The following is a 6,000-nucleotide window of genomic DNA, read 5'->3' as shown; positions in this document are numbered from 1 at the left end:
ATCACCGTAAACTGCATGTGTCGTGCCAGAACAAAAGCCATAGCAACGGTAAGGGATGGGGGCGGGGCTCAGCGAATGGCCAATTAGTGGCGAAATTGGCCACATAAGTGCGCTTTCTGAAGAAGATTCACTTTTATGATCTCCCGCATATTGATTAGCACTTGACGTACACTCGGGGCTCCTTTTTTTTTTTTCCTTTCTGACCACACTTGGAGATTGTGCCTCAGGCTGTAAAGTAGGTGTGCATGTGTGTGTGTACGTGTGTGCGTGTGTGTGTGTGTGTGGGAGGTTCAGAGAGGTGTGTGGGCACAACTGAAGCACTTTGACTGCTTTAGAAGAACAAGGTCTGTCGAGCTAACGTGACAAGTCTCTCACTCTGTTCCTCTTTCTTTAGCTCCCTGTCACTCTCTCTTCCTCTGTCATCATTATGAAGTAAATGGCCCTGCCGCACACAACCAGATAGTCTCTTAATGTGAAGTAGGTCAACGCACACTGTGGCATAATCCCTCACTCAGGATCCAGCACGCGGACTCTAAGCATTTGTCCATTTTTTCATTAAAGATGTCTACTTGCAAGTACTGTGATCCTGATGCAAATTGGTGAAGTGTAACAGATGAGTTCCTGTTTCATCGCTACAGGAGGTGAAGCAAATAGCCCTATTTTCTATCCTCTACATCTCATTATGTAACGTATTTATTTACATTAAAGAAGATATTTTTATAATTCCAAAACATGAAACAGACATAACATCACAGATAGCCTGCTGTGTTTGAACCCGTGCAGGGTCATTACAGAAGTAGATTATAAGGGAGGAAATAGAATTTCCCTCAGTTGTTTATAAAACACACTTGGTTTAATTAAATCAGACACAGCATGATACAGAAACAAGAAAGCAGGCCCGAGACGTGTCTATCAATTCTTCCTCTTTTTTTTCATGACACTTGTGAAGCAACTATCAAGAGAATAAAGAGCATAATTGGAACTTGAGTTGGAGTATGACGATGTCCAGGTTCGTAATTTCTTCGGGGCTTTCACCAGAACACAAGCCGCCTGTTCTGTCTTAGACAGATATGCGCTGTGAGCCCGAACTGTGAAACTTAACTATTATTTAAAGAAGCACTCATGAGGGCTATAGGTTGACGTCACTGCTATTGTGGCGGGTGTGATTAGCTGGAAGTATTTTTAGAAAATCAGAGCTAAGATTGACATCTCTAAGGGAACGGGATTGATGTGATCTTGAAAAAGCCTCCAGCACTGGAGAATATCGAAAAATTACAACTTAGCAGAGCAATATTTTAATTTCCTCAACTGATTGAAATTACTCACAAGAGATAAGCGACTAAATGTATATCAGGCTTCTACATTTGCTCTTCTAAACAACCACTGTTCAGCAGGTTATTCTCTCTGGTGGGCAGGAAATTACAACTATTCGAATAATTAAAATAAATAAGGCAGAGAGCGTAGGCAGCAATAGCCACAATGGTGAAGCAGACAGATAGTGCCACTGACTGAAACCTCAGTAACACAAAATACAAGCCGGCGCAGTGCTGCCCACACAGGGGACCTCTGTCAGGTTCAGTGCGAATATAACACAACGCCGACCGCTCGTTGCGCTCCAGATGAAGACTCAAGTGATAACGAAAATCTACAAAATTAGGCTTAATGAGCTGAAGTTACGGAGGAAAAATCTTACACCTACGCCGTACCTTTACAAAAAGAAAATTAATTCAGTATTTTCAGCACAAAATCTGCCATTGGGGTGAAACCGCATCTCTAGCTTCTTGCAAAAAAGCAACCTTGCTTCTTTGAATTATCTTCAATGATTTGACTTTACTGTGAAGAATAAATATTCAGAGACGCCGCCTCCTCCCCTATGCATCAGCGAGGTGTTTATTTTATGAAAGAAGTTTCCAAGTTTGCAGAAAACTAACAATTTAGGAGGGGAATTGCTTGATTTCTAAACCGTGCATGTTTGAAGCAGTTCAATTCCAAACAGCAGTATTCTTCAGACCGCAGCAGTTTGAGGAAAGACATTAAAGCCTTGGGGTGGTTTTGAGGGAGGAATATGTATTGTTTGAGTAACACTGACTGTGCAGCGGAGACAGTGGTCTCTTTGTGTACAGCTTTTCTCCAGAGACGATTATTCTACTGGATATCTCTCCCCAAAGACTGTCTTCAGTGCTGAACAGACGTCAGAGGTTTTTATAAAACATATACGGCTATGATAGCGAACATGGCTTAAAGTACACGCTGCAATGCAAACACAGGCTGCTCATACAGTAGCTAAGGAGAGACTCGTCTTAGCATTGAGGTTTTTTGTGTAAAGAAACTATTCAGCTGCTTTAAATGCTTCGCCTCCATCTTTGATTCTAGAAGATTTTTGTTATTAATTTATAGTCTATTGAGCAAAATCTTATTTAATACAAGTGCCGTAACTGTTGGCGGTAGCCGGAACAAGTTTACAGATCTCCGCGGCCTCAACAGAGAGCAGATCATTTTCTTTATGTCACTTGTAAAAGACTCATTTATAACTGTGAAATCCAGTCAATAAATTCTACTGCCCTCTGTGGCCTTTTCTCCCCCTGCGGTACACATCACAAAATGTAACCGTGAAACGCCTTCGGAATATTCCCCAAACGCCGCAATAAACAAGAACGAGCGCGAACATAACTCGCTCTGGAAACGCCTCGCGCCTGTTCACAGGACGCTCCCCGCTCCTCGAAAAATGGTGTTTTATTGCATCAAATGTGATGCCGATTTTTCACGCCGTGGCGATAGCCTGTATTTCTGTCCATGCAGAGTCATGACTCCGCCTTGACGCAGCCCAGCTGTGTTGGAGGGGTTTTATGAGGCACGGAGTGCACCCTCGACCGGCTTCATGAGGTGTGAAGTCACCGCGGTCAACTTCTGCTGTAAAGGTTCGAGACAGAAATGCAGAATCAGCTCTGGGTCTGGTGCCATCACTGCCGTCCTCCTGAACATCTCAGAAAACCTAGGCTGCTTTAAAAGTTGTCGTCTCCGGAGGAATGAAAAAACATATGTTGCTGTATTATAACAAGGCATGTGTCATTACGTAGAGAACATATACTGTCGGGCTAAACTCTGGGTTTCAAGACGAACAAGCAAGACTGAGATGCTTTAAATATTCAGAGCCTGCTTTTCAAGCGCAGCAGAATCTTGTGTAAGACAGGATTCACTGTGCAGAAGGTTAAATACACAAACAGTCCGCGCGCTTGAGTGTTTTTCCATGTCCCTGTCAGAAGCTATATTCTGCAAAATGAAGCAATGTCCAGGTCTGCTATAATCTGAAATACTTTTCCATATGCGCACATTTAACATGTCCAACAAGAAACAATACAAAACGTTGACGCAGTAAAATGCAAACAGGTTTAAGACACAACGAAAGCCAACATGTATTATCCAACTGGAGACTCAAACATTGATTGGTAATATGTGAAGTTAATTTTGTCCCATTCTCCTCATTTGCCGCACACGTACAACAATATGATTTCAGGAACGAGACAGAAGGTTGTTTTCCGATTGGACTTTTTCTGCCGTTAGTCTCACTGCATCCCTCAAATCAGAGTTTCTTTGGCGGCTTCTCTTTCCTCCGTATGTGTCCTCCGCTTCGTCAATAGCAACATGCAGCTCACGTTCAGACTGCCAGAGTTTGAGGAACATTGCATGACAGGGTGCTTTAAAGAAACAATTTGTGTTGAAAGGTATAACTGGACCTCTATTCATTGGAAGGCACAGTGTCAAAATAAGGGGCATGCACTCGTTTCGAAATACGCAGGCATCAAAGAAATATGGTAAGAATTATGCTGAACCTTTTTACAGTTATTAACAAAAGCATCTGGTCATCTGAGGTGATGAAAAGAACAGGTGACTCAGTGTTTAAATGTTTTGAATTTGGATTTATCATTTCGACCCCTATAAAATATCTGTGTGGAGTGTTTAATGTGTTTTTTTTTTATCTGTACATAATTCACATGCTAATGAAAACAATAACTGGGTCATCTTGTTAGACAAGCTGACGGACAGAACAATAAAAAGCTGAAAGAATTTCATTTCAGCGGAAGTTTGCTTAATAATCATGGAGCTAAATGTTGGACTTTGTATTCATTACATTACATGTCAACCAGACGAGGTCTCCTCATTAATTTTGACCACATTAGTGAACATACGAACAAAATATGACGTAAATGAGAACATACAAACAACAGCTACTCTCCAGGATCACTATTGTTATTTTATCTGTACTGAATTTAACAGCTGGCTGGTTTTACTTCTGTAATGAGAAAATAAAGCTGCCGTCTTTGAAAAAGGCATCTGTCCTATTATCAGCTGCAGAGGGTTTGCAAATCTATAAACAACACAATTCTTAAATTCCCTCGTGTGAAATGGAGAAAAGACTAAGGAGAAAGTATGGAAATGTTTTATAAAAATCACATAAATACTTAAGTTTGCATGTGCAGCACCTGGGGCATGAATTACATTAAAGACAACTGTCTAAATAGTCTCATGGCATTATATTTATTCAGAAAGGTCATCCATTTTAAGATACATTATGATTATTCCGTGCAATTTACATTAAAACTTGAATAATTTCTACTGGAGATTCAAACGGTAGCTTATGGGGATATTGACCCAGCACAACACCCAAATCTCCCCGAGGCCTTACCGACATGTGAAAGGCAGCACACAGATTAAAGAACACCATGATGTACGGCGAGCTTGTATATTAAGACCTCGGCCCGGCCGAGCAGCCTCAGGTAGTACAATCTTGGATCAGAACCCCTTTGGGCTGTCAGATGAGGAACATCTCATTCTCTGAAGCAGCGGATAACCCGGCCCGACCTCCGCGGAACATCAGGTTTGTAGAACATTGTGTTAGAAATCCTCCTGGGAACCGAGTCGGGAGCTCTGGAGCTAATAGGTACAGATATCCATTTTCTTTCCTGCATGCGCCCTCTTCCTCATTCCCTCTGCACTGCAAGAAATGTCCATCTCCAATGCACTATAGCACACGGAGAGTGACAGCTGCTGGCTCGGCGGCTACACTTTGTGATGGATTCCTCCGTGCACGTGGGCCAGGACGGTGTGGCAATTCACATAATGATATGCGATCTTGTTGTTTAAAGCTGTCAACTTTGGTCTCCCCCCTCTGGCAGTGAGAGTAACTACACAAACACTGCTTGTGACGTACTGGTGCAGGTGAGCTCAGCGAGTGTTGGTTCCTCTGTGCACCTCGTTTCTTTTTCTTTAATCTGGAACAGCCACACACAAACTTTTCTTGGACACTTCTTAGGATGTTAACCTCCTCCACAGTCTTAAGGGGCGATATACACTCTTGCAACGACAACTGCGGCTGACCACGCAGTTGTATCGACGGACTCGTTTTGGTTTATAGTTCCCGCCTTCTCCATACGCCAGAACAGTCGGCAGCGCAACGACCGTTTAGAGTCGACCTGCACATCGACGTTCCCCGATATCTCCCTCCAAGAATTTATCGCCATCTGCGTGTCCTTACACTCCGTCGGGTTATATAAATGCTCATATTTGCAGGACCTCTTCAGCCAAACGTTCTTCAACGGGATCCATTGTTCGCGTTTCTGCCATGGCTTTTAAAAAATGGCGGTATTATGCTCTGAAACCGGAAATGCGAGACTCAGAAAGGACGTGGTCAGCAGACCAATCACAGTCTGGCGGGCCGCGAACGGCTCGCGTAGCTTTGTCGGATAGTCCGAAATTTTGAGTGACGCACGCAAGAGGGCTGACGGGACGCCTCAAGTGGCCGTTGCGGGTCTTGCGTGCTCGCGTCTCTGCGTAAAACCCGAATATAAAGCAGCCAATTGGTGCTGCTCTGTCCTTTTGGTCTCTCCCCCTGCCCCTCCCACTTTGGTGGCTGGTTGCCGTAGAACGCATCACCCGTGTGTCCCGCCACGGACCCCAACACATACAACGGATGTTCATTCATATGTTAAAGTCCTGCACTCT

This window comes from Clinocottus analis, unplaced genomic scaffold (genome assembly GCF_023055335.1).
Source record: "Clinocottus analis isolate CAN_PGR_092001 unplaced genomic scaffold, fCliAna1.0.p SCAF_20, whole genome shotgun sequence".
Lineage (NCBI taxonomy): Eukaryota > Metazoa > Chordata > Actinopteri > Perciformes > Cottidae > Clinocottus > Clinocottus analis.
This window is presented reverse-complemented; position numbering follows the sequence as displayed.